Source organism: Hemicordylus capensis, chromosome 4, assembly GCF_027244095.1.
Source record: "Hemicordylus capensis ecotype Gifberg chromosome 4, rHemCap1.1.pri, whole genome shotgun sequence".
Classification (NCBI taxonomy): domain Eukaryota; kingdom Metazoa; phylum Chordata; class Lepidosauria; order Squamata; family Cordylidae; genus Hemicordylus; species Hemicordylus capensis.
Genome location: NC_069660.1, coordinates 197,493,656 through 197,515,233, shown reverse-complemented (window position 1 = coordinate 197,515,233; position 21,578 = coordinate 197,493,656).

The following is a 21,578-nucleotide window of genomic DNA, read 5'->3' as shown; positions in this document are numbered from 1 at the left end:
TTAAAGGGTTTTTTAAAAAATTGTCAGAGATTGAGAGGCTCTTATTTCAAAAGGGAGTGCATTAAAAAACCTTGGGTCAGCAGTGGAGAAGGCCCATCCTTGAGTAGCCACCAGACGAGCTGTTGGTAACTGCAGACAGACCTTTCCTGAAGATCTCAATGGGTGGTGGGGATCATGATGAAGAAGACATTCTCTTAAATACCCGGACAACATACAAAGGCAGTCCCACATAGAGTGCATTGCAGTAGACAAGTCTGGAGGTTACCAGCAGATGTACTGCAGTTCTGAGGTCATTTATCTCAAGAAACGGACACAGCTGGCATATCAGCCAAAGCTGATAGAAGGCACCTCTGGCCACTGCCGTGACCTGGGACATACAGTATCTATGTAAACCGCTGTGGGAACTTTTGTTGAAAAGAGGTATATAAATATTCATAGTAGTCACTGTAGTAGTAGTGGTGGTGGTGGCAGTGGTATTTGCATAACTTTTGCATAAGTTTTTTCCCCTCAGAAAATTTTATTATGCAAATTTGCCAATGGAAGAATTCCACCCACATCAGTGCTTATGACATGCCTAAAGAAAGTTTGCGAAATGAACCTGCAGGAAGTTGGCAATGGCTCCATTTTTTTACTTTGCTACTGCAATTGGAAAGTGAGGTTTTCCTCTAGGAATACAGAAGCTTGGGCCATGTTCTGTGTGGGGGTTCTGTGTGGGGGTTCCCAGTTCCTGACTTTACCTACTAGTCTGCTGCCAGATAAAAATGCCACCGACTCACCCTCAGCTGCGGCTTCCGATGTAGAAGCCGCAGCTCCACAGATGATGGAGCACTAACCATCCTGGAAGTCACTCAGCAACAGCAGCACACAATCAGCTGCAGAAGGAGAGTTGACTGGGCAACCAACCAGATGGGGATGAGCCGTGGGTTCTGCAACAGAAGGTGATGTAGGCTGCTGCAACAGGGTAAAGGGAAGGGATTTTACAATGGGGAAGAGTGATGGCTGAGGAGGAAAGAGAGCAGAGAGCCGATGGGGAGTGATAGCTCCCCATCGGCTCTCCCCTCCCCTCCCTCTACTTCTGAGGCTTCTGGCCCAGCATAGCAACCATCGCAGCTAGTGAGCAACAGGCTTTGCATTTCTGCCCCATGACAAGTAATGCATGATGTAGAAGCATATGTGGAAGCCCATATGCACAGTATCCTCATTTTTGGAGGGGGTAGAGCTTTGCTAATCTAGCAGCCATGTGTATGTGGACCTTGCATGGAGCACCTGCACTACATGTTACCTTAACTGCATGTGGAGATAAGGAGTGCCAGTGCCAATACCACGGCTGCTGCTCCTCTACCATGCAGATGTAAACAAACATCTGAACTCATCAGTGTGAGCTCCGCTGACACAAGGCGAGCTGGCCTCCATTTCCCATGATGGCAGTGGTGCTTTTTCTAGCCAACCTAATAAAGGGAGGGGGTGGCTGCCATCTTCCCTTCTGAGTAGCCAGTGTCACTCTCCCTGATGTGTGCCATTCTATGTACATAATTGCATGGATCAATGAAGCTGTGACCATCCCTCACTCATCGAAATAATGGCATTTCTCTCTGCATTTTCGTTCCACTTGTGTCTATGGGACACAGATCTAGCTTCCACAGCATCCCAAGTAAAGACATAGAGAAACTGGCAAAGATTACACTTGTTGAATGTTTCAGAGAAGAGTTTTCACTTCCCCTAACAACTGTTTAAGCCCATATAGGAAAGTCCAACTTTGATAAGCCAGGGTTTATTTCAGAAACTATTAGCTACTGCATGCCTTTGCCATGCCCTTCTACAGGAAATCAGGAACAGTGGAGTGACTGTATTTTCCAGTCAAAATTAAAAACCCATTCGTTCAGCTTGACTTATGCTTAGTGACAGCACTGTGTATTTCTTGCTGTGACATGAATACATGAAGGACACACCATGAAGCTTTATAGAATTATTACATTGAATAGTAAGGTTGCCATTATTTCTTTTTCTTTTTTCTTTATAACTATTATGACTCCAATGATAGAAATAAGTAATGCAATTTTTGCTCGATGCTATGCTTTACTAAACGTGAACAGCACAAAAGGAGACAGTAATATACTAACATAAATAAAACATGAGCATTTTTTTTCCAAAGTGCAGGTGTAAAATGTCACTAATGAAGAATTAATGTGATGTTAATTACTTGGATTTATTTAAGTGTAGAATATAAAAAGGAAATGGGGGTGTTGAAAGAGAGAAAGCAATTTGACAATGCAATTGCTTTTAAGGTGACAGTGTATCCCTTCTCAAGTCTTTTTTAGCCTGTAAAGATTCATACAGTTTGGTGAACCTATGAATAAAATGTGTGGGCCTAGACTGAATTTCTCTGAAGCTTTTATGGAGTTGTAAAAGAAGTGGTTTAAAATGCATTTGTTTGAACCAAGCACAACCAATCATGTGTATTCTAGCTTGTCAGATTTCTGAAATACGCTGCCCTCTCCGGGGGAACACAAACAGCAGACTGTACGTCACTGTTACAAAAAATGAATTCCACTTTCAGTTCCTATCATAAAGCTCCAAAGGTTATAGTTACTTTAAGAAGTTTTAGAGGAGTGAGACAGCTTCACATGGGGAATGCAGCTTCAAGGATACCGATAACGGTTTCCACAAAGAGTAGGGCTGAGCTGGATGTTTTACAGGTTTGCTTTTCAGCTCAGAAGTCAGAATTTGGGGGAGCTGCGGCCTCCCCCTGCAAACCCAAACCCCACAATCCTATTTTGTCATTATTTGCTATTACTTGCAGCCACTCCCCACCTCACCCACTTTGCTGCTGTTTCAGGGACCCCCCCCCATTTCCATTCCAGCGAAAGTGATCCCAGCCAAACAGGGATAATGTGTGGGGCATGACGAGGTCAAAGTGCTATGGAGTAGTTGCTATGGAGTGCACGAACTGTGGTTCGAACTGCGGTTCAAGCACCTTTGGGGGCAGTGGGACTGGGAACTTTAAGAAAAAGGAGAGCACATCCTTACCTGCTCTCTGCTGCCCTATGTAGCTTCCTGTAGGGGTGGCACACACCTCTCAAAGCCCACACGGTGTCAGCATGCACATGGCACCTGCAAATGAGGCCCATGCATGTCTAGACGCCACGCTACATGGGGTGGCAGATAGTAGGCAAGGACCTGCTCTTCTTTTGATTCCTGATTCCCCTGCCCAAAAAGTGCTCGGACCATGTTTTGAACCGCGGTTCATGCACATTGCTCCTATGCAGTAAATCAGATTTGATGATTTGATGATATCACTAAAGGTAAATCGATCCCATTTAGGGTGAGGACATGCTTCCTGTACCAGTCACATAAGCCACTTTTGCCATTCAGGGCTCACAGTAAGAAAATGATCAATTTTGCAACAAAACACATCACAAAGGGAGGGGGCCTGTTTTGATTCTGATGAAGATATTTGGAAGTCTCCTTTCAGCTCATCCCTAGAAAAGAGTTCAATCCAGTTGTTTCACACCTTAACAAGATATAATGAGGTTCCCATGACTGATTCTGCTGGGGCTGGGGGCAGTGCTCTCTCTATTTTTTTCCATCTGTGTGCGGAATGAAATTTGTTCTGGATGGCAGTATAAAGGCAGTGTGTGCGCATATGCATTCAGAATGGGACCTTCCTGGTTCAACCTGAGTGAGATCTAAAATTAACTGAGCAGACATCAAAAAACGTGTGAGCACATGCACACGCGCACACCTTAGAGCGAACACTGGCTGGGGGAGGGGAGGCAGGAGCCTACCTATCTTCCTCACATAATCCTGGACAACAATACTCACACTTTCACATGAGCAGCAGGGTGATGATCAGTGAGCTGGAGAAGTGGGGGAAGGAAGCCCGGCTGCCAGATATCCTCCAATGCACCATGAGAGCAGAGCGGGCTGCTCCTTCCCCCTAGCTCTATGGCCTCAACTGCTGGGCTGCTTCTCTCCCCCACCCCCAGCTCTTTGGTCAGTATGGTTGCTGGCAGCCCAGAAAGAGCAGCCAGCAGCCTGAGTGCCTACACAAGCCAGGCATGAGGGAGGAGCCACACATGCATCCTTTTGCCTCACATTTAGCCCGAGTACAAAAGCTGGGATACCCGGGCTAGCACTGTCCTACCCAGATAGGGCTGGTCGTGAGAGCAGCCTATCTATATAGCCAACAAAGCTACAGCGGAAGCCATGTCATGTAAACTGTATATTGGTATAAAATAACATGTGAGACTGGCATGCTCAAATTGACATGGAGAAATTTCTACAGAGTGGAAATTCTCTCTGAATGCCAAGGTTCCTCTAAAGATAAACTAGCCTTCTTTCAGAATGTCTGGGTTCCTTCCTAGGAGAAATTTCTCAGACTGTTTCTCCATATTCCCAACACCCATCATGTTACATGCAGCGCATCAACGCACTGTGGCCAGCCGAGTGCCTGCCAACCTGTTTCTGTAGTCCCAGGTAGGCAGCAGAAGCAGGTGCTCCACATAATTCCCAGTAGGCTGCCAGTGCTGATTGGTGGGCAGCATTTGGCTTTGTGAATCATAATTGTAATACATGGCTGTAATCAGCAACATTTTCATTTCTTTGTGTACGGTTAGAGGCTCTTTGTCAAATATAGATGATGACTGCAGCACAGTATGCTCTTTAAAGTGCTATGTAGATTGATAGTGTGTTATACTGTGGAATTAGAAGAATACTGCTGAAGGTACTGTGATAACATGCGATGTTGACAAATGGATGTGTCTTCCAGGTCAACCATTGAACCATCTAGCCCCATGCCTACTCTGGCTCGCAGTGGCTCTTCAATGATTTGGGTAGAGCTCTGGTTTAAAGATGACAGAGTATGTTAAAAAAATGGTTATGAGGCTATTCTCACAATCGGCCAAAAGCAGACTAAGGGAGCCTAGCCCTCTTTGGGGCAATCGTGTGCTGCAACGGGAGCCATGCGGCTCTAGGCAGCAAACCTCCCAAAGTACTACTCCCCTTAGACAAGGTTAATGAGTGCTCCGTTAACCTCATCTTTTTTATTGTGTGTCACTGCGGTGCACGGTGACACACACGAGTAGACCCCTGACCGGGAGGCTGCAAGCAGCCTCCATGGCTCGGGGGTCTCTCCAGGGGCATCTGTGATGGAGCTGGCAGTTGTGTGGGCAGCCTATCTGGCCACTGAGGGCTGCCTTCTGATCGTTTGCAGGGAGAGTGGCCTAAGCCCACTCTCCGCGCAAACCCCCTTACTGATCGTGTGAAGAGCCTCAAAGTATGACATTCTATGCATTTAGCATTATGCATAAACTGGGTTGCTACTGCCAACATTAGCATACCATTTTTGTTTACTCTCATATTATAGATCCCGGGCTGCTAATAGCACCAGTGAACATATTCACACATACGTGGAAGCCTGCATGGAATATTTGCTGGCCACATTCGTATGTAATGTGGAACCATGGGTCCAATGGACCTGTGGTTCCATGCCCCCTCCCCCCGCTCCCATGCCCCCTTCCCCCGCTCCCTCTACATTTGGACACACTGGAAAGCTCCCTCTCTGCAATCCCACTGACTACAGAGAGAAGGGAGGACTGGCTGCCGGTGCTTCATGATTTAATGAAGGATAACCCCGGCAGTCAATCGCAGCCAAAGCGAGGGAGGAGCTTCCTCCCTCAACTCTGGCTGCATGAGGGTGAAACTGTGGTTCAGACATAATGCTGGCACCATGCAACAAGAGTTCAAGGTGGTGAAACTCTGCTCTGAACTGTTGTACAGACTGGAATCTGGGGAGGAAAACCGCAGCTCCATTTTCTCACTTAACTCCAGTTGCCTGCATTAGGACATACAGATCCCGAAACTGGAGGTGAAGCGACCTCTAGTTTTGAGTTATGTGCGAATGCGACCACTATATTTAACATGCTCCATGTCTTATTTAAAGCAGACCTCAACTGGAGATGCTGGCCATTGAATCTGAGACCTCTGGCATGCCAACCACATGCCCCACCACACTGCATAATCGGAATCATTACCATAGTTGCAATTCCCCCTTCCCCAAGTGGTGAGGCATTCAAGGCAGAATCTGTAGTATCCATTGCCTTGGGAGCAGAGCACCAGAGATGTATGGCGATATTGAGAATCCTTCTACAGTACCCAACACCTTAATCTGGCATTCAAAAGAACTCATTGAAGAAGCATTCTGAATAGTATCTTGCAGGGTTGCCTTCGGAAGGACATTTACTACAGAATTTACTGCAGGAAGTTTCCTTCTTTAGGGTTTGCTTGCACATGTCCTGCAGTGAAGTGCTCTCTAGAGAATTTTAAATTACTGTGGCAACTTCACACACAGTAGTTTAAAGTGCTCAAGGCAGTAGTTTATTGCAGGTCATTTGCAAATGCACTTCTCACACTCAGTCGTACAATAAATTCCACAAAGACAAGTGGTGGCAAGCGGGGAACCTATCTGGCAATCATTTTCTTACTACCCCCATTTGTCCTGCCTGCCAAGCAACTGAAACAGTAGCCTGGATAGTCTAGGGATGTGCAAAGCAGAACCCTCCACAGGATTTAATTAGTGTTAATTGAACTCTTTTGACTTCCTCTGCAATTCTTTGGATGTGTTACCTAAGAAGATGTCCACATGTTTTCTCAGAATTTCACCTTAGGTGATAACCAGTGGCAACCTCAAGATAGTGTGAACCCTCCTAGAGGCTTTTCAGACAACAGGCTTTACTGCCGGTTTACCGCGAGACTTTACTGAGAGTTCGGGGCATAATGGATACGCTGAGGCAAAAAGAGGATATTTTTACCCCAGATTTAAATCAGGCTAGGTTTCAATATGGAGAGAAAAACATGAATCATCTCTGAAATATTGTATGGACTTCGGGGTAAATCTGGCCAATGTGTGAATGCACACTCACCCTCCCAAAGTAAAGTTGCGGCAAAGTCCCTATCTGAAAAAGCTCCTGGGGAAACGTTCTGGTCTAATCAAATATGTTTGAACTTCCCTTGAAACCCCCAAAATGTTCCACTTGAGGAGAATCAAGAGCTGAAGCATCATCCACAGTTGAATTCAATGTGGAATTGGCAGGCTTGTGGGGCACAAAATGCCCCTCCCCAAATCAAAGCACCTTTAATTAACTTCTTTCATGGATGCTTGCCAGTTTGGCAGCCACAATTGATCCTCCACAGTCCTAGTCCAGCACTCCAGCCACTACACCACACTAGCCTAATTTGGAGATTTGTAACATGCCTGCAGAGGTGTGTGTGTGTGTGTGTGTGTGTGTGTGTGTCGGGGGTGGGTGGGTTGCAATCCTTTTCTCCAGCTGGAGGCTCCAAGGCAGAAATGTGCCATGGGTATAGTGCTGACAGGAATCGTGAAGGGAAATTACACAGATGGTGGCTTTGGAATGGCTTTAACTAAGATGATGAGTTGCAGATGCCTATTCACTCATTCGTTGCCTACGATTCATAGCTTCATCCAAAAGCACACCAGGACTTGGAACTGTCACTCATCTCATCTCTTCAAGGAGTGCAAGATAGTAAAAGGGCAAGCAATGCATCAAACAGCAGTCAAGAACTTTCTATGGCTTTGCACTAGCAAGTAATGGAGATATTATCCAGCTTCCACTCAATCACGTTGTTTCCCAGCATTTGTCTCTCTAGCACTTGCTCTGTTTAAACCACACAAGTGCTACAGAGATCAGTACTTGAATGTATACTGTCTGGAAGGAACTAGTTTCTCAGGAGCCTGTGTCATTTTTCCCCACACAGTTATTCCTTACACTGAGGTAACTTTCTGTTTATTACATTTGGATCTTGGTTTCCTCCTCACAGGGAAGGATCCCATTTTCCTTTTGGTGCATTATTACATTGGTATCTTGCCTTCAGAGCTTTCGTAAGGAATCATTGCATTTCATCCTCACAGCAACCCTGCAGGCAGTGGTGGCTTAAGAAGTGGCTGCTGAAGCTGCCACCCATAACCACCCTGCAGGCGGTGAGGGTTCCTAGTGACCCTCCCTTCTGTGCACCCTCTTCCCCTTCTCTACCTGCCTTTTTTAAAAAGGAGGAGGAGGAGCAGGAGCAGGAGGAGGAGGAGAAGAAGAAGAAGAAGAAGAAGAAGAAAGGCATTTTGCCACCTTGTTGGTGCCCCAACCATCTGCTGCCTACTTTACCTGAAGGAAAGATTAAGCTTAGGGCTAGGGACTTGCCCAGGGCAAGTCATGAAGTGAACATTGTCACAGAGTAGGAGCAGGAATCCAGGCCTCTTCGAAGGAAAACTCATATCCTAGATGAGCAGAAGCTGCACCTCATTCACCTGTTGCTGGGTTGTACCATTGCAGGCTGCTTAAATATTTGAATATTTCAATACCTAAAGTGCTCTGGACAGAGTCAAGCCTAGCATGTCACAGAAAAGGCTACCCAAGATCTTTCTCTCTGTCGTGCAAGTTCTGTATAGGTAGGGAATGTTTTATATGAAGAATATATGCAATCCTCCACAAGCTACCTGAAATGGTACCACTCATCAAGAGACACACAATATGGAGAATCTCATCCATTTCAACACTTGGCCATTGTTCATTCTGTATCTCAGCCTGCTGAGCACAACAATTGATTCAATGGTGTAGCAAGGAGAGAGGGCCTAGTGTTAACTCCTCTCCCTGGCAGCTGCTTGGAGAGAGGGAGATAATGAAGAAAATAGGGAGGGGTAGAGCTGGGGGGCCCTCAGGAGCTGGGGGCCTCCAAATTCTTTGAACCTATCCATTCAATTATAGCTACACCGATGAATGGATTCTTTCATCATGAAACCATGTTACAACCATGTTACACAAAGAACTTGCGTTTGGGGCAGTATAGAAGCATGCTAAACAAACAAACAAACATTCTCCCATCTATCAAAGTCATCACAACACAACAGCATAGCAATCCAAGAATCAGTTTTCTTTTGAAATCCATTATGTGCTGTAGTAGGCAAGTCACAGAAGCCAACAGGTTACCTCTGGGTCAGCACAAATGCTGTACCTCTTCTGGATCAGAGGTACACAGGAGCTTTATAAATCTAGAGAGATTCCATATCTGCCATCTAGCACTACAAGGGATTCAGAATGAAAAGGTGGAAGGCAAGACCATAGGCAAGTTGCTTAGTTTCAGCCATCATCATAAAGCAGTGCCACTAAAGAACAGATTCTAGAAGAGGAAAGAAATGGCCTCTCCTAGCCACAATAGGGATCCTAAAAGCACTGCTGCTTCATTTAGACTCCCCTTTCAATACCCAGTGTTCTTTGTGGGTCTTGACTTTATGAGTTTAATAAGTCATTACTAAACTGGTATACAATTGATTTCATGTAGCTATGCCCTGTTGAGAGGGTCTTCTCTCTAGAGCTCTTATCTTCAAGACGCTTGCACATAATTTCAGATCTTTTCCTGTTACTACTTCATATTTGTCTTTGACTAAATACGGGTGTGCTCAAATATGTTTCTTCCTTAATAAAAGATTGCCATATGGATAAACATATTGACACACAGCATAAAACAAGTTCATTAGTACTGAGGGTGTTTTCTTAAAGCTCATTAGAGGTAAGAAACCCAGGCTCTAACTCAAATATCTCTATCTACGTAAACCTCCTATACATAGAGTTGTTATCACAACAGAAATGCACTTTAGTTTGCTGTTCTCACTTCTTTCTTGAACCAATACAACTTTCAACATTTCATTTTTTACTTGCCTTTGAATGAAAGACAAAGGTTTTAATTTTTATTATTATTATTGTATTATCTATTTCAGGATTTCTATCCCATTTTTCCATTGCAAATGGAGCATTCAGGGTGGCTTATGTCATAACAATGTTACATAAAACACAACAAAATCAGTTCAAAACATAAGCAGAATGGTGACAACAGAGATGCTAAAATGCCAATGCAGAACCAAGAAAAAAAGTGGAAATGAGGCTGAAAACATGTCTAAACAAAAGTCTTAAAATACTGGTGGAGGAGAGGGACAAGGGAAATCCCTTGAACAGGGTGAAGGATGTTGGACTGGACTGACATCAAGGGTTGGCCAAGTCAAGCAGTGACTGGTGCTGAGAGCTGTGAAAAGGACCACAGTGTCCTCAGCAGTTTTTAACCCTCTTGGTGGAGTCTCATCCTATCATTGCTCTATCCTGCCCTCTCCTTCTGCATATGGTAGCTTCATTTCAGTAGAGTGAGTTGCCCTCAGTCATTTCATTCCAAGCACCTTCCTCATCTGTGACTGGGTTTCTCTCAGATGACCTTGCAACAATGTAAAGGAAAGGAAAGGTTGTGCTGTCGAGTCGGTGTTGACTCCTGGAGACGACAGAGCCACTTAGTTTTCTTGGTAGAATATAGGAGTGGTTTACCATTGCCTTCTCATGTGCAGTATGAGATGATGCCTTTCAGTACCTTCCTATATCACTGTTGCCCAATATAGGAGTTTCCCACATTCTGGGAAACACACCAGTAGGGATTCAAACCAACAGCCTCCTGCTCTCTAGGAAGGTTGCTTCCCCACTGCGCCAAACCCATTCAAGTATGGGGAAGGTGTTGAGTATAGCCCTCTAGTGGAGACTAATCTGGGTGGCAGGGCTGTGTAGCAGCTCAAATGCTTTAAGGCTGCTGTGTATCTTTTTTTAATATGCTTCTACTGCCCTACTGCCCAGGTAAGCCTCCCCCAAACTCTTGTAGGACTATACCTGGTGGAAGGGCCTCAATGTAAAGTGGCAAGCAGAGCACCATGCTAGGCAACATGGGGGGCAGTAGCAACCCAGCCAGGGAACCCACTTCTGCTCTTCTCACCCCAACCTGACTGCCTCACTGTCCCTCCTCTCACCCCACCACTGCACCCCACTCAGGTGTGCAGGTTGGTCATTTACTGGATTGGGGAACGAAGTGAATTTCCAGGCTGGGGGTGCCTGGCATTAATGCAGTGGTGGGGTGAGGTGAGGGAGAGCAAGGCAGCTAGATGGGGCTAGAAGAGAGAAAATGAGGCTCATTTTATGTCTCTCATTTGGATAGGTTGCCACTGGGGTAGTCAGAGTGGCAAGCCAGGTGCCACCTGGGGGCTTTCCCCCCCCCAGGGCCTTCCACAACCTGGCATCAGCCCTGCTGTTGAAAGGAAGGACATTGGGAATGTGCATATGCTTCCACCAGCTTATTCCTAATCTCTTTACCATGGATAGCGGCCAAGTGTTATTTCTGCTGTGGATTGCAGAGCTATTGACCAAGGCAACTGGATTTAACTGCATTTACTTTGAGCACAGAATGTGTGTTTGCTTGTCACAATATGGGTGGGGGAGGAACTTGAAATATAAGGGGCTCTGGCTTTCAGGAAAAGGCAGAAGATGATAACAAGGAAAACTAAATGCACTTAGAATTATACTTCTCTTTGAAAAATCTCAGCCTCACAGTAGTCATCATTTGGACATATAGATGCAGAGTCAGCAGCAGCAGTCCAAAGACCTAAGTCTCCTTTGTCCATAGCAATCTAGCATTAGAACAATGCAATTCCTTTCTAAAGCCCTGCTCAAATCATGGATCGTAGGTGTCTCTACTGAATAGCCGAAAAGGGGAAATCTCATTTTTTTAAATAAAAATATACAAAATCCTATTGAAGAAGTGGAACCCAGTAGTTCATAATTGTTTAATAATTCTGCCTCAGAATAAAAGGACCCTGCAGGACTTCTGTTTCATTTTCACCATCAGTGGGCCAGCTGGTGTGCAAAGCATCATTAATGAAGCATGAGGTTTCATGCCGCTTGGTCATCCAACTGGAGTGGTGCTTCACCTTATGGCAATTCTCTTCCTCTCTGTTCACCAAATCTGGGAAGTACCATGTGCCACAAGTGTATCTCTTATATGAAAGTACATATATGCATCCCGTCTCTTTTGAATATCACAGAAAATTACCATAGTGTTTATAAGAGTGACTGTTTTCAGCAGAGCATTACCTTGTGAAATCGAGTACAGAGCCACACACTGTGAAGGAGGTGGGGGAGAAATAATGTAAAATAAAGAGTTCTGTAACACCTATTATTGAGAAAGTTTTCAGATATTGTTAATAGCTATCCAGAAATTTCTCTCTCAGCTAAGAAGTCAGCAGTGCAAACAATTATCTTTTATAACAAGTTAGCACCAGATGGCTTCATAAAGAGTTATTAAAAATATTGTGATACAGACTTCGACATAAATATAGATGCATTCAGTAGGGGAAAAACTTTGTTTTCTAAAGAAAATATGCCACTGCATACCTTTCTACTAATCGCCTTCCCTTTATTACAGAGAATCTCTTGCTATTGTGCTACAGGTATAATATGATGATTGAGACATTATACAGATTCCATAGTAAGTTTGAGTGACAGGATTGCGGCTTTCCACAGTACGTCAGTACAGCAGAGTGAAGACTGAGCCACAACTCTGGTTGAAAGACAAGATCGAGCGGTTTAGAGAACAGAATTCAAAAGCAAACAATGGAATTGCTACTGTATCCCTTTTATTATTTAATTTGACATTTACTCCCACTTTTATACACTTTCTCCAGACTTTTATTTTCAAGGTAATGTAGAAATAACTATTGAAATTGTGGAAGTGTATAGCAAGAAGTGAAATACGGAAGTGTAAAAGGTTTGTGGTTAAATCATCACAGCATGCATGTCCATCAACTTGGGGAAAGCCAGGATAGCTGGCCAAATGAATCTTATGTCCAAGGGCAGCAGACATGGTTCTCCACCCTCCCTCCATTTCATCTTCACAGAAGTCTCATTCAGACTTTTTTCTTTCTTTAAAGGGACAGTGTATTCAAATACACCATCCAAAGTGGAAATGGAAGTCCCACCCTCCAGGCATATCCATCATTCTCCTCACTCACCCTCCCATGGTGCTCATGCTTACAGCTTTTGCCTGAAGGAGTGACACTGATGCAGGAGGATGTGGCCACTACCAAGAAGAGGGGCTGCTCGGCCCTTCTCCTGATCCTCCTCAGTCAGCGCTTAGGCAAGGAAAGAAGCTCCAGCCAGCCAGCGCATGGATGAAGCACCAGCTGGACAGGGGAGGTGTGACCTCATCATGAGGTGGGATCACACCTCATGATCCCAGGACAGCAAGCACTTCGTTCATCTGCTGGGTGCAGGAGTGGGGAAGGGGAGTTGTGGTGGCCCCCAGGCCCTGGTAGCTTAGGGACAGTCATCCCCTATTGTCCAGTGGTGGCTATGCCCCTGATTACAGGTCTGGAGCCCGATACATGTTTGTGAAACACCTGGGCTTCTGGAGTACAGTCTGAATCCACTACTATAATGAATGATATATGTCTATCTAAGTACAAGATACTTTCACAGGTAGCAATTTTCCTAAAGGAAATATTAGAACATTATAAGAATTAGGCCAGTTCAATATGTTACTATGACAACAGGGGAGGAACTTCAGTGTGGTCCACTCCCATGCTGCACCAGCAATGTTTATAAATAGGAAGGAAACAGAATGACATAGTTGCTTCTGACATCAGTGTTGTACTTCTGGGCGGCTGGCAGGACTGGCATGGGAAGTAGCTATGACATCTGCCCAGCCAACGTGGATCCTGTTTACAAGCACTACCAATGCAGGGCAGAACCAGAATGTATGAAAACAGTTTCCATGCTGCAACAATAACATACAAAACACACTTTACAATATATGTCTCATACAACTTGTTGAATAATAGGTAGTGTTTCACATTTAAAAATCATTTCTTCTAGATCACTTTGCGAAGATCATGGGCAGCATCCAAAGGAGCTATGTAAGTTCCAGAGAACATGGGAAGGAAAGATGGACCCACAAGCAGTTGGGGCATTCTCTGATGTTTTCAGTGAAACAAGTCCAAAAACCAAAGAATAAAGCCACTTCTACATCAGTATGGTGAATTGATTCTTAAGCAGTAAGAGCTGTTTGGGCCAATAAATAAATAAAAATCAGCTTCACTTATGTACCTGGTTCTAATTGTGGCATATATAATTCCTTTGGATTGTGGCCACTGACTTCAGATTCAACTGTGAGTTTAATGGCTGCTGGCTACAAAACATTGGCTCTCTTATGGCCATCTCTGTGTTCAAACTCTGCCTACAGTGCCTGCCCATCCCCTTAAGGCATGTTAGTTAAGTTTGTATTTTCATTAATTTTTTGCTAGCGTTTGCAATAGATGCTGTGCCTGGGAATTCACTCACCTGCAACAGTACCCTTTTCTGACAGAGAAGGGCTGTATTATTTCCTTTGACAAATGTGCTCTAGGAGTAATAGCACACTGCCGACAAAATATAAAAAGAGATGAAAGAAGTTGTTGGGTCTCTGCATCGGTCTTTCAAAAGTTTGAAAGAATGAGAGAGAGTGCACACACGTGCATGAGAGAGAGAGAGAGAGAGAGAGAGAGAGAGCCATGTCCTAGTATATCATTTTATCCATGAGGGAGGAAAACAATGAAAATAATAATTAGAAGGGAAAAGATGGCACACCATTTTCTACTTCTGTTTTGTCAAGGTTTGATCATACAAGGCAAATGATAAATATCACTCTTCTTCGTAAGCAAAATATTCTTGCACAGGTTATCCAAATGGCAAAGTTTATGCACTCTGTAATTACCCACACACTTTCTGATAAGCACTAAATTCCTCACTGAGCCAATGCTGTGGGGCCACATCCATATGTTTTCCACCAAAAAAAATTATATTGCATCTGAATTTGACCAACCTACCAATTCCATTTTAATTCCACCAATTCTGCTGCTCTGGAAAATGGTTTACTCTCAAACACTGATAGCATGCATAGGATAACAAAAAGACATGTTTCTTAGAACTGAGGATTGTATAGTAATTTGTATGGGGTATGATAGTGGTCCTGTGAGTTACACCAAAGATTCCTAAAAGTGCCCAAGTCTCATAATTGTCATCCCTGATATAAAGCCTAGGTCCGAAATGGTTGAGACAGACTGCATGGTTTTGCCGCAATATCCTCTTGACTGGATAGCTATATACCAGTTGGACCTGAAGAACTATCTGTTCTACGCCAACTATATGGGGTAGGAGCAACTATAGTATTGGGGCAACACCATTCTGGCATTATTATTTAACAACAACAACAAATATTTTTATACTGCTTTTCAACAAAATGTTCCAAAGCAGTTTACATAGAGAAATAATAAATAAATAAGATGGATCCCTGTTCCCAAAGGGCTCACAATCTAAAAAGAAACATAAGTCACTGGAGGCACTGTACTGGGGCTGGATAGGGACAGTTACTCTCCCCCTGCTAAATAAAGAGAATCACCATGTTAAAAAGATGCCTCATGTATTGCCCAGTTAGCATTACATCAATGTTGTGCCTCGTGGGCTCAAAGTTTACCACTCTTTTTAACACCACAGCCATTTATGTAGCATATTCTTTGGCATATTCAAGGTGTTCCACGTGAACTATCACAACTTCATAATGCCAGTGGCTGGCATCCAGAGCAACAAAGCACTAGTGGGTGGATGTTTGGCTAATACAGAATTGTTGTGCTAGCTTGTTGCGCTAAGTCTGAAGCTAAGTCTGTTTTAATGGGAAGACTTGTGCACAAGTACCATAGCACTCTGCACAAATCCCATCTTTTTAAGTGCAACTAAGCTTATTAGGCTAGTACAAATTTGCTCATTCCATAAGCATGCTATTGCTCTGGATGTTAACCAATGTTATTATAGCCATGAGATCAATGGGGGAAAGTCTGAGAACTAGTGACATGCCTAAGATCACCTAGTGAGTTCATCTGGACGGAGGTAAGATTTTAACCAGGGATTTCCTGTTTCACAGTTCATTCTGTTGGGCACCCTGCTATGCAAATTCTATCAATGACAAAAAAAAAAAATCTTGCTTGCAATAGCTATATTGCATGCAGAAATCCAATTTACAGAATTCCATTTAAAAGGGCTTCTTATAGGACTTCTGTAATATCCTCTTAAAACTATGATAACATTAAACCCAACCAAACCGCGATTTTCTCTAAATATTTAGAAATCATTAAAGACATGTTTGCTTTAATTATTTTAAAGAAATCTTAAAATAAAAGTCAGACAACATTTGCTTCAGTATTCAGTTAAAGCAGTGCTAAACATATCAAGAGAAGGCCACTGAAGTATTAAGTGGCAATGCTGCAGTGCATCCTTTTGTTATCATTCAGGAATACAATATTTATGAAAAGAATTGAAGACATGAAGCTTCTTGCTGACAAGCCTGCCTGAAGTCTCTCGCATGACGCTGATGTTGAAATGTCAGGGCCTCTGTATATTTCATTTAAGGTAGCAACTGTTGTCTCTTCACTTTACAGCTGAGACATCAGGACTGTGAGCAAAGAGACTTGTACACATAACCTTAATGAAGGAAGGAAGTGGGAAAGTAGATGTTAAAGGACCTTTGGAAAGGAGGCAACACTTGAAAAGTACATGTCAGGAAGGGTATTCAGAAAGGGAGCATCAAACCTGAGGGCCAGTGAGAGAAGGAATAAAATAACATCAATAAAGGGAAGGAGGGGGATGAAATAAAGGAGTAGTGGTAGTACTTCTTGACATATACGTAGCCAGGGAAAAAGTTCAGACAGGTCATACATTCAATGCATACGTGAGATAAAGTGGGTAAAACTAAGAGGATGAAAAATGGAAAAGCTGCTTATTGCAGAAAACTGAGGAGAGGCTTCACACTACTGTGACAATAGGCCGATGGTTTTCAAGTTGTGTTCAGTGGCGCAGCGGAGAAATGCTTGACTTACAAGCAGAAGGTTGCCGGTTCGAATCCCCACTGGTACTATATCAGGCAGCAGCTATATAGGAAGATGCTGAAAGGCATCATCTCATACTGGTTGGGAGGCAATGGTAAACCCCTCCTGTATTCTACCAAATAAAACCGCAGGGCTCTGTGCGCACCAGGAGTTGAAATCGACTTGATGGCACTCTTTACTTTTACTTCAGGGGAAGCCTGGGAGTCCTTTGAAGGTTTTCAGAAGTTCCTCATTAACAAGTACAGTAATGCTGGATGAGCTTTCCTGAAAAGCAGCTGGGCTGCATCACCAGTTTTCTCTTACATTATGTCAGGTGGAGTAGGGGGAAGTCCAGACAGAAAGAGGGTGAGGTGGTCCAACAGGCTTGGCCAACACCCAGCTGCTCTTAGCCCAGCTCCTGATGTGGTATCAGGGTTTGGACGCAGGGTTGTGCCCTGCCTCACGCAAGGTGAAACAAGTGGTGTATGCCTTCAGGTCACATGTTATGATGTGATCAGAGGCGAGTGGGGCTGGCCGCTTGAAGCCGAGCACGATTAGTTTGTTGCCTTTGGGCCAGGTAGCAATTATTTCCTCACCACCTGACTCTTTGGCAGATATTTTTTTGCCTACTTCGTACTGGCCTCATTTACCTGTAACAGCAAACCGTGAGTAGATGAACCTGAGGTTAATTTTTGTAACTGTTGATCACATCACAGAAGTTTGTCCAACTGTAGCCCAGGACCTCCAGTTTCAGGGCAGGGGTGCCACTCCCTTTCTGGCCTGCCAAGGCTGCATCCTAGCAACCTCCATAGCGCTCATGTTGCCAGACAGTGGGCAAGGTATCACAGTGCCTTCAGGGCAGCAACCATTGGCCTCGATCTTCAAGGGGATGTGCGATTGTGCCTTTTCAGAATGGACCACCTGCCCTTGGCAGGGAAAAGGCATTTACATCCCTTTAAATGCCATGCAAGCCATTCATCTGACAGGGATTGCACTGACACCCTCAGAAGAGCCCCAAAGCAGAACAATCTCACACAAGCACAAATACCCCTGCTAACTGAGCAAAGAGACGCCTTTTAAAGTGGTGATTCTCTTATATTTAGCAGGGGGAGAGCAACTGGCTCTTTCCAGCCCCAGCACAGCATCCCTCCAGTGGCTGTTGCTGGTATCTGCCTCATGCTTTCTTCTTCTTCTTTAGATGGTGAGCCCTTTAGGGACAGGGGACCATTTTACGTATGTGTTTTTCTTTGTAAACCTCTTCGTGAACTTTGGTTGGAGAGTGGTATATAAATATTCGCAGTAGTAGTAGTAGTACTGGGCACCAGGGGACATTATTTTTCTGTTACTCCTGGAAGGGATTATGACTTCCTAGGAGGGAATATGTCTATGAGGGAGGGCAAAGGCTCCTGAGGTCTGGTCCACTGTGAATAAGGATGCTCTTGCAATGGCGCACCCTGGCAAGGAGTCCAGGATTGGAACACCCAAGCACACTCCTGCCACCGTGTTGGCTTGCTACCTGGGGGCTACCTCATGAGCTTCAGGCCTCCATCAGACTGCAATGAGGTAGGCCATCCAAGTCAAGGGCCTCCCGCTTGTGTGGGTCCCCCATTTTCTCTGGTAGATACTATCACTTGTACACCCTGATCCCCCCCTCTGCAGGAAGCCATTTCATAGTCCCAAGGAGTAGTTGCCATCCCATGTGTCTGGGCAATACTGGGTAGGCAGACTAGGAAAACACTGGGACTGGGGGATAGATCTTTACTCTCATTCAAATTTCATGGCGTTGCAGTTTATATGGATCAGCAGCTGTGGGGGAGCTGAGAGGGGAGCCCTGATCATCAGCTAACCCAGAAAAACAGAGTGGCTGTACTGGGCAAAATCATACATGGATATGTGCCAATGCACAACCGGATTGGCAGAGGAACTGCTTGGATTGCTTCTTCATGGTTTCTGGCATAACTGTCCCTAAGGCTTGCTTGTGTTGAGCAACCAGGCTGGGCAGAAGCTGCTGTTCGGCTCACATGCGTGTCTCCAGGGCCTTTCACTCTCATGAGAGCACAGTCCTTGGGAGAAGGGGCATCATCGCACATTATTAATGATTCAACCCCATGTATATGGGATACAATGACATGTATCCCTCAGTGACATGTTGGAGTCACTGAGTCTTCACAGCAACTATTTTACAGTAAAAATACTGAGCAGGGACCAGAAGTGAACTTTGGAATCAAGTGTTAAATACAAAAATGACTTTAACGAGGAATTCATGGTTTTTCTCATGATTAGTGAATGGGTCTCTCCTCTCATGAGAACTTTCACTCTCATGAGAGAGCGGTTTGCTCCAGAGCAGCATCCATCATCAACGTACAAGGGGAATCTCTCCTCTGACTGGAGCCGGTACTGCTCCTGCTGGATGGATCTTCTTGTGAGCAATGCCAGAAACTGCCTGCTTTTACCCAAGGGGAAGGGGCTGGGCCCCTCTTCCCCAACTTTGTTGTACAAAATATAGAGCAGATCCATTCAAGAATTCCTGGGTTGGGCTGCCTTTCAAACCCAACCCTGGGTATTGCTGTCCTGCCATACGTTTTCTTTGCAGTGATCTAATCGGGTTGCCCGGTTTATGGTGCCATCGTGACTGCATGTGCTTGTGAACATACTTTTTTATCAATTCCTTTTTGGGGACCAAAAGCCATCCCCTTTCTCTTCTGATTGGCAGGGGGGGGACAAGAGACACATGGGAAAGTGGGTACCCCCAATGTGACCTTTCCCTTTGACAAGCTTAGAAGGGTGGGACAATGCGGTGTCCCTGTTGCTGGGCAATGGAGACAGGGGGTGGAGCAAGTGCTCGGAGAGGCAGGCAACAAGAAGCATGGCGGACTTAGAGCAGCCACCTTCCTTGGTGGATCTGGGCCTTCCTCTCTATGATTTTGGTTCCGGAAACAGCACAAAACCCCAGTTATGGTGGTGTCTGCATTCCGGATGTAACACAGTCACCTTCAAACCTCAGTTTGGAGCAGCGAAGCTCACTACAAGCCAAAGGTTCAAATTGGAGTTTGGCAAGGGAAACCAGAGGTCGCTTTTGCTGCAAAACTGTGGTTTCACGCATTCAGACATAAACATTTATTATTATTATTATTCATTTATTTTGCAGATTTATTGACCGCCTGACTTCCTTAGACTCGAGGCAGTTTACACAAATTAAAACAACAAAGACGAGAAAGGGGGGAAGGTGGGGAGAAAAGGAAAAAGAGAAATAGCCCCCCACAAACACGCATTAAAAACTAAAAGCCTGGCAAAATAGATAGGTTTTCAGGAACTTCTTAAAGGACAGAAGAGAAGGGGCATTATGAATCCCAGGAGGCAGAGTGTTCCATAAGGAGGGGGCTGCAACAGAGAAGGCCCTGCTATGAGTCCAGGCCCCACATACCTCCCTTGGAAGCAAAAGTAAAGTGTGCCGTCAAGTCAATTTCGTCTCCTGGCACGCACAGAGCCCTGTGGTTTTCTTTGGTAGAATACAGGAGAGGTCTACCATTGCCTCCCAACCAGTATGAGTCCAGGATAACCCCCAAATTGCAAGCCTGCTCTTTCAAGGGGAGCACAACCCCATCAAGGGAAACACTCGAAACCAGAAACACTCAAATTCCAACCTCTACCCCGTTCAGAGGTTTGGTGTTTCATGTGAATGAGGCCACTGTGTATTTTTAGGGCAATGCTGGCATTAGGGCTGGCTACTGTTAATTACTGTAGTCCCTGGTCACACTGGAAATGAGTGCACGTAAGAAGATCTTTAGTTGAACTAATGGTGTTCAACTGGAGGCACTGTTGCTTTAAAAGGGGATTTGGGGCCGTGGAGTGTTGGGAATGGAATTCCCTTTGACAAGGCGGTCTACTCACCCACCCAGATCTTTTGGGCTTGTGGGGGGATGAATCAGCAATCCTCCTTCAATGTAGTAAACTAGATGGCTTTGAAAATGTCTTAGCAGTTACATGACTGCCAATGGGTCTTGAGCCCAGTTTTCAATCAGTAGGGAGGGGAGTACAGTAATTGCATTGTGGCTGTCTCCCCAGGGTTTTTTTCCACCTGCACTCTAGTTGTTTTGTGCCACTGCTGATCATTTAAGATAGTAAATAAATTGTGACCCATGCTCAAGCAATCTAATACATCCCATCTCTTATTGGGGTCTGGGTGCAACACATGAACTGAGTTTATAATTAAGAATACCCTCTAGAGTCTCTTGCAACTGCAGGAGGTTCCTCCACATATAAGTGCATACTAAAAGGATACCCTGAATGAAGTAAGTTTGAAAATGACTGCCATAGGTCATTTTACCTTGCAGAATGCCCTTCCACCTGACATCCAATTCTCTTCCTCTGTTTTTATGTTTTGGCAGCTCCTTGACACATCTATTCACCATGGCTTCTCCCAATTGACCCTACTTCTTTTTTACTTCACTTCCTCATCTCCTTCACTTTGATACTGCATGCCTGTTAATTTTTGTACAGCCTCGGGTCACTTTGGATGCCTTATCAGTAAATATCTGAGAGACAGTTTGTGATGTTTAGCTAGGACCACCACGGAATATCTTTTTCCAGCCCTAAGTGAAGGGGCCTGCAAAGCAGGTGCTCTTCCACTAAGCTACGGGCCCTCACCAATGATGCTAGGTCTGTCTACAATCAGGTGTTCTCTGGACCATTGTGGTCTAGTGCTCCCCTGAAGCCTCATTGTACATTGCCATAAGGTGGCAAAGTTCAAAAGGGGAGCTCGAAAGAATGTGCTGCTGGCCAGGCAGAGCTCCTCCTACCTTGTTTGGTGAGGTAG